We start from the raw sequence: 10840 nt of genomic DNA on the forward strand, positions 1-10840 counted from the left end.
CGCTTGGAAAATTGAGAAGTCGCATTCATCCAAAGAATGTTCTTTTTTTTTTGCTGGACACCCCATTTCTTTGATGGTGAACTTCAACTCTTGGGGACCTTCAGAATTGGGATCCCAAGAGAAGACATGGGGAAGCAGAGCAGTTAGTTTGAAGGCACCTGAGCCTTCTTCCCATTTTAGCTGGGGGATCATTTCTCAATGAGTCTTGATGGAGCCACCTGAATGGGGCTCCAGAGAAGGTCCCATGCAGGTTTTAGATGTTCTGGATTCCATGCCCATCAACCTGATTGGCCACAGTGGAAAGCCATTCAAGATCTCCATGCTAGGAGAACAGGGTTGGTGGGCTCCTGAAAAAAAAGGACACCAACCTTGTTCTCCTACAATGGAGATCTTCCCATAAGGGATGGGTCTACTCTACAAAGGGTTGGGTCTACTCTACATACCATGGGTCTACTCTACTTCCCATAAGGGATGGGTCTACTCTATACCCCACAAAGGACGGGTCTACTTTACATCCCATAGGTCTACTCTACTTTACATAAGGGATGGGTCTACTGTACACCCTACAAGGGATGGGTCTACTCTACATCCCATAATGGATGGGTCTACTCTACACCCCATAAGGGATGGGCCTACTCTACATACCATAAGGGATGGGTCTATTCTACATACCATGGGTCTACTCTACTTCCCATAAGGGATGGGTCTACTGTACACCTCATAAGGGATGGGTCTACTCTACATCCCATAATGGATGGATCTACTCTACACCCCATAAGGGATGGGTCTACTGTACACCCCACAAGGAATGGGTCTACTCTACACCCCATAACGGATGGGTCTACTCTACATCCCATGAGTCTACTCTACTTTCCATAAGGGATGGGTCTACTCTACATCCCACAAAGGTTGGGTCTACTCTACACCCTATAAGGGATGGGCCTACTCTACATACCATAAGGGATGGGTCTGCTCTACATACCATGGGTCTACTCTACTTCCCATAAGGGATGGGTCTACTGTACACACCACAAGTGACGGGTCTACTCTACATCCCATAAGTCTACTCTACTTTCCATAAAGGATGGGTCTACTCTACACCCCACAATGGATGGGTCTACTGTACATCCCACAAAGGATGGGTCTACTCTATCTCCCATAAGCGATGGGTCTACCCTACATCTCATCAAGAATGGATCTCCTTTACATCCCATAAGGGATGGGTCTACTTTACAAAGGGATGGGTCTGCTCTACATCCCAAAAGGGATGGGTCTGCTCTACATCCCAAAAGGGATGGGTTCCTCCAGAAAGGGATGGGTTTACTCTAAGGGACTACACAAGGGACCTGAAGTGAAGAGTATGTACCCATGCAGGTTGAGGAACAGCCTCCAGGAGATGGTAGGGGGAGCCTTCCTCAGCTTTGCTATTGTAGAGGACCACTCCCAGCTCCACAACCACATCATAGCTCAACAATTTGTGTGACGGTGCAGGTGATCCCGGGGTTTTCCCCCACCCCACCGAATTCTCCGAGGTTCTTCCCGCAAAACAAGTGCTCCTTCCTTGAGAAGGTGGACCCATAAAACAGGACTTTGAGACTCATTGATGGTGCTCAATGTTCTTCTGGCACCTCTCCAGATCAGCGTTCCTCAACCTTGGCAATGGCCCAGCGTCCCTGGCTGAGGGGAATTGTATTGTATGGGTCTTCCCCGCTTGGATGAGAAGCGGAAATTGTTGTTGTTGTTGTTGTTGTTGTTGTTGTTGTTGTTGTTGTTGTTGTTGTTGTTGTTGTTGCTTCTTCTTCTTCTTCTTCTTCTTCTTCTTCTTCTTCTTCTTCTTCTTCTTCTTCTCCTCCTCCTCCTCCTCCTCCTCCTCCTCCTCCTCTTCTTCTTCTTCTTCTTCTTCTTCTCCTTCTTCTTCTTCTTCTTCTTCTTCTTCTCCTCCTCCTCCTCCTCCTCCTCCTCCTCCTCCTCCTCCTCCTCTTCTTCTTCTTCTTCTTCTTCTTCTTCTTCTTCTTCTTCTTCTTCTTCTTCTTCTTCTCCTCCTCCTCCTCCTCCTCCTCCTCCTCCTCCTCCTCCTCTTCTTCTCCTCCTCCTCCTCCTCCTCCTCCTCCTCTTCTTCTTCTTCTTCTTCTTCTTCTTCTTCTTCTTCTTCTTCTTCTTCTTCTTCTTCTCCTCCTCCTCCTCCTCCTTTACAGCACTGATGATGTTAGAAGAAGAAGAAGAAGAAGAAGAAGAAGAAGAAGAAGAAGAAGAAGAAGAAGAAGAAGAACAACAACAACAACAACAACAACAACAACAACAACAACAACAACAACTTTCGCTTCTCGTCCAAGGGTGGGAGGGGAAGACCCATACAATGCAATTCCCCTCAGCTAGGGACGCTGGGCCATTGCCAAGGTTGAGGAACCTTCATCTGGAGAGGTGCCAGAAGAACATTGGACACCATAAATGAGTCTCAAAGTCCTGTTTTATGGGTCCACCATCTCAAGGAAGGAGCTCTTGTTTTGCAGGAAGAACCTTGGAGAATTCGGTTGGGGGGGGAAAAACCCCGGTCACCTGCCATCAAGCAGATGACCGGAAGATCTGGGCATAAAAAGGAGACCTCCTGGTCCCGGGAACCAAGTCAGCTGTGGACCTCCGTAGCCTAAGAACCAAAGATGGAAGGCTACTTCTGGAAGACCTTGCTGGTGCTCGGGGCTCTTTCAGCCTCTGGACGTTGTGCACCATCTCAAAAGCCACTGACCTATCAGAAAGCTCTGGAGCTTGGTGTGGCCAACTACAACAGCAAAGCTGAGGAAGACTTGTCCTACAAGCTCCTGGAGGCTGTTCCTCAACCTGCATGGGTATGTACTCTTCACCTCAGGTCCATTGTGGAGTTGAGTCTTTGTAGAGTAGACCAATCCCTTGTAGGAAACAGTTCTGAGACTTCTAGAGAGCTCCTCCTCCTCCTCCTCCTTCTCCACCCACCCTGCTCTCCAAGCATGGAGATCTGGATTGGCCTTCATCTATGGTCAATCAAGATGATGGGCCTGGTATGAAGAACATCTGTAACCCTTATGGGATGTAGAGTAGTAGACCCATCCATTATGGGATGTAGAGTAGACCCATCTGTTATGGGATGTAGAGTAGTAGACCCATCCATTATTGGATGTAGAGTAGACCCATCCCTTGTTGGATGTAGAGTAGACCCATCCATTATGGCATGTAGAGTAGACCCATCGGTTATGGGATGTAGAGTAGACCCATCCGTTATGGGATGTAGAATAGATCCATCCCTTATGGGATGTAGAGTAGATCCATCCATTATGGGATGTAGAGTAGACCCATCCATTATGGGATATAGAGTAGACCCATCCGTTATGGGATGTAGAGTAGATCCATCCCTTATGGGATGTAGAGTAGATCCATCCGTTATTGGATGTAGAGTAGACCCATCCCTTATGGGATGTAGAGTAGATCCATCCCTTATTGGATGTAGAGTAGATCCATCCTTTATAATACGTAGAGTAGACCCAGCCCTTATCGGATGTAGAGTAAACCCATCCATTATGAGGAGTAGAGTAGACCCATCCCTGATGAGATATAGAGTAGACCCATCCTTTATAATATGTAGAGTAGACCCAACCCTTATGGCATGGAGACCCAACCCTTATGGCATGGAGACCCAACCCTTATGGCATCCCTTACTGGAAGATCTCCATTTTAGAAGAACAGGATTGGTGGAGTCCTTCCTTTCAGGAATCCACCAACCCTCTTCTCCTAGAATGGAGATCTTGAATGCTCCATCTATGGTCAGTCAGGATGATTGGCCTGGTGTGAAGAGCATCTGGAACCTTCATGGACTCTTCTCTGGAGCCACATTCAGGCGGCTCCATCAGGAGTGGTTCAGAAAGGACCCCAACGTAAAACAGGATGAAGGTCCAGGTGGCCTTCAAAGCAACCGCTCTACTTGGCCCTGTTGTCTTTCAGGATCCCAGTTCTGAAGCTACCCAAGAGTTGAAGTTCACCATCAAGGAGACGGTGTGCCCAGTGGAGGAAGGACATCCCTTGGAGGAATGTGACTTCAAAGAAGACGGGGTGAGTGACGGACGCCAAGCTGAATTCGGTGATCTGGTGTAGATGGAGACAGGTCTAGGGGACCTCTGTAGGATCTTCTGCACAGAGGTGAAAGTGGATCCACCCGTCTTCGCTGGGTGGAGGGAAGAAACATAGTTAGGACTGCCACTTTCCCTTCTAACTTTGTCTTGGGGGACGTTCTTCCTCTTGGTTCATCAAGTCAACCCTTTTGTCCCAGATCCATGGATGGAGGAGGGACCCAACATTTGAACCCTTTGGCAGATGTTTCCCGTTCTTCTAAAGTGTACGTGGAGACAGGGTTATGCAGTGGTGGGATTCAGATCCATGAACAACTGGTTCTATTATGTGATGCAGGCCTAGGCCTCCGATGCCTAGAACGGACTTCCGGAAGTGGCATCCGTGCACTTCCGGTGGGCCGTTCTAGGCCTCGGAGGCCTCCTCCAGGCCTCCCAGGCCTAGAACAGACTTCCGGAAGTGGCAGCCGTGCACTTCCAGTGGGCCGTTCTAGGCCTGGGAGGCCTCCTCCAGGCCTCCGAGGCCTAGAACAGACTTCCGGAAGTGGCATCCGTGCACTTCCGGTGGGCCGTTCTAGGCCTGGGAGGCCTCCTCCAGGTCTCCGAGGCCTAGAACAGACTTCCGGAAGTGGCATCCGTGCACTTCCGGTGGGCCGTTCTAGGCCTCAGAGGCCTCCCCCAGGCCTCCGAGGCCTAGAACAGACTTCCGGAAGTGACATCCCTGCACTTCCGGTGAGCCGTTCTAGGCCTCAGAGGCCTCCCCCAGGCCTCCGAGGCGTAGAACAGACTTCCGGAAGTGGCATCCCTGCACTTCCGGTGAGCCGTTCTAGGCCTGGGAGGCCTCCCCCAGGTCTCCGAGGCTTAGAACAGACTTCCGGAAGTGGTATCCGTGCACTTCCGGTGAGACGTTCTAGGCCTCAGAGGCCTCCTCCAGGTCTCCGAGGCCTAGAACAGACTTCCGGAAGTGGCATCCGTGCACTTCCGGTGGGCCGTTCTAGGCCTGGGAGGCCTCCCCCAGGCCTCCGAGGCCTAGAACAGACTTCCGGAAGTGACATCCCTGCACTTCCGGTGAGCCGTTCTAGGCCTCAGAGGCCTCCCCCAGGTCTCTGAGGCCTAGAACAGACTTCCGGAAGTGGTATCCGTGCACTTCCGGTGGGCCGCTCTAGGCCTGGGAGGCCTCCCCCAGGCCTCCGAGGCCTAGAACAGACTTCCGGAAGTGGTATCCGTGCACTTCCGGTGGGCCGTTCTAGAACTGGGAGGCCTCCGAGGCCTAGACTGGACTTCCAGAAGCCAGCCGGTTCTCTGAATTCAGGTAAATTTAGCTACCGGTTCTCCCGAACCGCTGCAAACTGGCTGAATCCCACCACTGGGGCTATGGAACATCTGTAGGATCTTCTTGGCAGAGATAAAAAAAACTGGATCTCCTAAGCTAAGCACATCTCGTAGAAGGAGAACTTTACTTGGATGAAGGTGACTTCAAGGAAGATGGAGTGAGGGATCGAAGCCAAGCTAAGTCGGTGATCTGTTGTAGATGGAGACAGGGCTGCGGGACTTCTGTGGGATCTCCTTGGCGGACGTGAAAGTGGATCTCCATCTCCACGGGGGTTGAAGGAAGGTCATAGTTAGGACTGCCTCTTTTCCTTCTACCCTTGTCTCGAGGGACGGACTTCCTCTTGGTTCTTCAAGTCAACCCTTTGACCAAGATTCCCGGGATGGTGAAGGGATCCAACACTCACACCCTTAGTTCATCCCTCAACACCCAAAGGGTAGACGGAGAGGTTGAATCGGCTTAGCTTGTCTACGGTTGCCCTGGAAGGACAGCGTCAGAGGTTGATCCCAGATCTCTCCTGTGGGGGGGGGAAAAACACAAAACCAAAAACCAAGATGGCGGTCTCCCTGGCGTCAAAATCTGGAAGAGGGCTTGATTCTCAGCCTGTTTCTTCTCCACCGTAGGTGGTCAGAGAATGCAAAGCCACCTATTTCCTTGGGGAGAACCCACCGGTGGGTTTTGTCACCTGTGACGCCGTGGAGGGAATAGAGGAGGAGGTGGAGGAGGTGGAGGAGAACGAAGAGGAGAAGGAGAACGACGAGGAGGAGGTAAGGAGGCGGTAGGGCGTCTGAGAATTCGGGTGGTTGACCTCCAAGCCTAGAAGGAGGGCTGAACCATTGGCCAGGTGGAGGAGAGCCCCCGTCTCCCTTGAGGTTGTCCATTCGTCGCACGTTTTCGGAGATGAGACTCCCGATTAAAATTGGTATCTCCCGAGCGTTGGTCCCTCTTGAACCAGGAAGAGGAGGTGGAAGAGAAGGAGGAGAACGAGGAGGTAAGAAGGTGGCGTGATGGGGGTGGGGGGTGGGGGTTTGAACCATTTGTCAGGTGGAGGAGACCCCCATCTCAGCCCAGGTCCTACATTTGCCCTGTGTTTTTCAAGAGGAGATACCCATTGAGAGGGTATATCTCCCAAACGTTGGTTCCTCCTGAACCAGGAACCTTTCCACTCTTGAGACAGGCTGGAAACATGTTAGAGGGAAACATCTAAGGGTTTCTTGCTCGAGCAGGGGGATGGACTGGATGATCTCCAGGATCCCTTCCAACTCTTGGTATTCTGTAAGAGTCTCCTGCTTGAGCAGGGGGTTGGACTAGATGACCTCCACGGTCCCATCCAGCTCTGTTATTATGTAAAAGTCTCTTGCTTGAGTAGGGGGTTGGAGTAGATGACCTCCCAGGTCCCTTCCAACTCTTATTATTCTGTAAGGGTGCCTGCTTGAGCAGGGGGTTGGACTAGATGACCTCCAAGGTCCCTTCCAGCTCTGTTATTATGTAAAAGTCTCTTGCTTGAGCAGGGGGTTGGACTAGATGACCTCCAAGGTCCCTTCCAACTCTTGTTATTCTGTAAGGGTTTCTTGCTTGAGAAGGGGGCTGGACCGGATGACCTCCAAGGTCCCTTCCAACCCTGTTATTCTGTGAGGCTTTCTTGCTTGGGCAGGGGGCTGGACTGGATGACCTCCCAGGTCCCTTCCAACTCTTGTTATTCTGTAAGGCTTTCTTGCTTGAGCAGGGGGCTGGACTAGATGACCTCCAAGGTCCCTTCCAACCCTGTTATTTTGTCATTCTGTTAAGTGGTCAGAGTCTCCTTCTGCCAGCTCCCCACCCATCTCGACGATGCCAATCACAGAATAACAGAGTTTAAACCAAGGTTCTTCCACCATGGATAGTGAAAGATTTGATGGATGTGGCACCAGACGGTTGTGCAAAGGACATGAATTGTGCAAGGCCACCATTTGGTCATCTAGTCCAACCCCCTCTGAGGCGCCTTCCAACTCTGTTATTCCATAGTTCTGCTTGAGCAAGGGGGAGGATTAGATGACCTCCAAGTTGCCTTCCAACTCTGTGCTTCTGTAAGGCCTCCCACTTGAGTGGGGGGGCTGGACTAGATGACCTCCAAGGTCCCTTCCAACTCTGCTGTTCTGTCATTCTGTTCAGCCGGCAGACTCTCCTGGCTACTTCCCTACCCATCTCAGCAATGCCATTTGTAATCTGTGTTTCTCAAGTCAAGTCCGTAACGAATGTCTTTTGCTTTTGAACTCCGAACATAACATAACATAACATAACATAACATAACATAACATAACATAACATAACATAACATAACATAACATAACATAACATAGCATAGCATAGCATAGCATAGCATAGCATAGCATAGCATAGCATAGCATAGCATAGCATAGCATAGCATAGCATAACATAACATAACATAACATAACATAACATAACGGAATATAATATAATATAATGGAATATAGAATATAGAATAGAATAGAATAGAAAATATGCAATAGAATAGAATAGAATAGAATAGAATAGAATAGAATAGAATATATGGAATCGAATGGAATAGAACAGAATTAGAATAGAATAGAATAGAATAGAATAGAATAGAATAGAATAGAATAGAATAGAATAGAATAGAATAGAATAGAATAGAATAGAATAGAATAGAATAGAATAGAATAGAATAGAATAGAATAGAATAGAATATATGGAATCGAATGGAATAGAACAGAATTAGAATAGAATAGAATAGAATAGAATAGAATAGAATAGAATAGAATAGAATAGAATAGAATAGAATAGAATAGAATAGAATAGAATAGAATAGAATAGATTTGATTTGATTTGATTTGATTAAATTTATATGAAAAAATAAAAAAAAAATTTTTATTAAATTTATAGAAAATATGCAATAGAATAGAATGGAATAGAATAGAAAATATGCAATAGAATAGAACAGAACAGAACAGAACAGAACAGAACAGAATAGAAAATATGCAATAGAATAGAATAGAATAGATTTGATTAACTTTATATGAAAAAATAAAAAAATTGATTTTTATTAAATTTATAGAAAATATGCAATAGAATAGAATAGAACAGAACAGAATAGAATAGAATAGCATAGAAAATATAGAATAGAATAGAATAGAATAGAATAGAATAGAATAGAATAGAATAGAATAGAATAGAATAGAATAGAATAGAATAGAATAGAATAGAATAGAATAGAAAATATGGAGTGGAATAGAATAGAATATATGGAATGGAATAGAATAGAATAGAATAGAATAGAATAGAATAGAATAGAATAGAATAGAATAGAATAGAATAGAATAGAATAGAATAGAATAGAATAGAATAGAATATATGGAGTGGAATAGAATAGAACAGAACAGAACAGAACAGAACAGAACAGAACAGAACAGAACAGAACAGAATAGGAAATATGGAGTGGAATAGAATAGAATATATGGAATGGAATAGAATAGAATAGAATAGAATAGAATAGAATAGAATAGAATAGAATAGAATAGAATAGAATAGAATAGAATAGAATAGAATAGAATATATGGAATCGAATGGAATAGAACAGAATTAGAATAGAATAGAATAGAATAGAATAGAATAGAATAGAATAGAATAGAATAGAATAGAATAGAATAGAATAGAATAGAATAGAATAGAATAGAAAATATGGAATGGAATGGAATCGAATATATGGAATGGAATGGAATATAGAATGGAACAGAACAAAATTAGAATAGAATAGAACAGAATTAGAATAGGCTAGGCTAGGATAGGATGGAATAAAATAGAATTTCTCAAGTCAGGCCTGAAAGGAATGTTTCTTTTGTTTTTGAAGTCCTAAAAAAATAATAATAATCTCCTCGGACCCTGCAAAAAAAACCTGAAGTGAGTAGATTCTTCCTCCTTCATCTGCAGAGGGTGTAAAAAGGGGGATCCCGTTGTTCTCCGGGATTGCCACAACTGCACCCTTTGCAAATGTGCGAATCTGAGCACGGAGCAGCCCGGAAGCAGAAAGAGGAAGGGTGTCTGTGCGTGTGTGTGGGGGTGTTTCTGGATGTGCCCGCGGGCTCCCTGTTGGGGAACCAGGCCTGGCCAGACCCGATCCTTTCCTTCCTTTCTAGGATCCATCCGATCGTCGGCGGAGAGGGAGGCGGCGGAGACGCCGCAGGCTACGAGTGAAGATCAAAGTGACGGTTGAAATTGGGATCAAGTTTTAAGAAAAGGAATCGGAAAGGCCCAGCTGCCAGATCTCCGATCCAAGGGGCGGGGGGAGAGAAAAAAATCATTTCTGCAGAAAATGATTGGATGATTTTCCGGTTTGGCTTTTTTTCGTACAGCTTGGACCCGATTCGGGTTTTCCTAAACGGTGGCAGGTATTCGCATTTGAAGTAGCATTCGAACTCCAGACCCAGGGAGAAAGGGAAACGCTGCGGCAGGCAGAAGAAAGAAGTTAGGGAAAGGGATCAAATGAATCTGAAGGAGGATTTGAACTCCGAACCCAGGCAGAAAGGAAAATGCTGCAGCACGCAGATGAGAGACGTTAGGGAAAGGGTTTCCCATGAATTTGAAAGGGAATTCAAACTCCGAACCCGGTTGGAATGGGAAATACTGCAGCACACAGAAACTTAGGGAAGGGGATCAAGTGAATCTGAAGGAGATTTCGAACTCTGAACCCAGGCAGAAAGGGAAATACTGCAGGATGCAGAAGAGAAAAGTTGGGGAAAGGAATCGAATGAATTTGAAGGAGAATTCGAACTCCGAACCTAGGCGGAAAGGGAAATGCTGCAGCATGCAGAAGTTAGGGAAGGGAATCAAATGAATTTGGAGGAGAATTCGAACTCCGAACTCAGGCAGAAAGGGAAATGCTGCAGCACGCAGATGAGAGACGTGAGGGAAAAGAATCAAATGAATTTGAAGGAGAATTCAAACTCCGAACCCAGGCAGAAAGGGAAATGCTGCAGCACACAGAAGAGAGAATTTAGGGGAAAAGGGGTTTGAATGCAATAGGATACATATTTGTTAAGGCAGTTTTGTTTTTGTTTCTTTCTTTAAAAAAAATGGAAATAAATGCTTGAAAACGTGTCAGAGCGAGTCTCCTCTTTGCCAAAAAAAACGACTGTTGGTTGAAAAGTGGGGAAAAAGTTTCTCCCTTTTTCGGGAATGCCTTCACCGTTTCGCTTGGCGGCAACTTTGCTTTTCTCCCGATTTCCGGCTGTTTGAAAAAGGAGCTTTGCCTTCGTTCCCCAGTGTTGAAGGAAAAGTCTTCATCGTGGTTCAGTCCACGCCGGGAATGAACAACATGGCGACTGCTTTAGAAAAAAGAATGCAGTTTATTCCCGGCTTGGACTTGAACCATGATGAAGACTTTTGTCTTCAACAATTTGGC

This window comes from Vipera berus (genome assembly GCF_964194415.1).
Source record: "Vipera berus genome assembly, chromosome: Z".
Lineage (NCBI taxonomy): Eukaryota > Metazoa > Chordata > Lepidosauria > Squamata > Viperidae > Vipera > Vipera berus.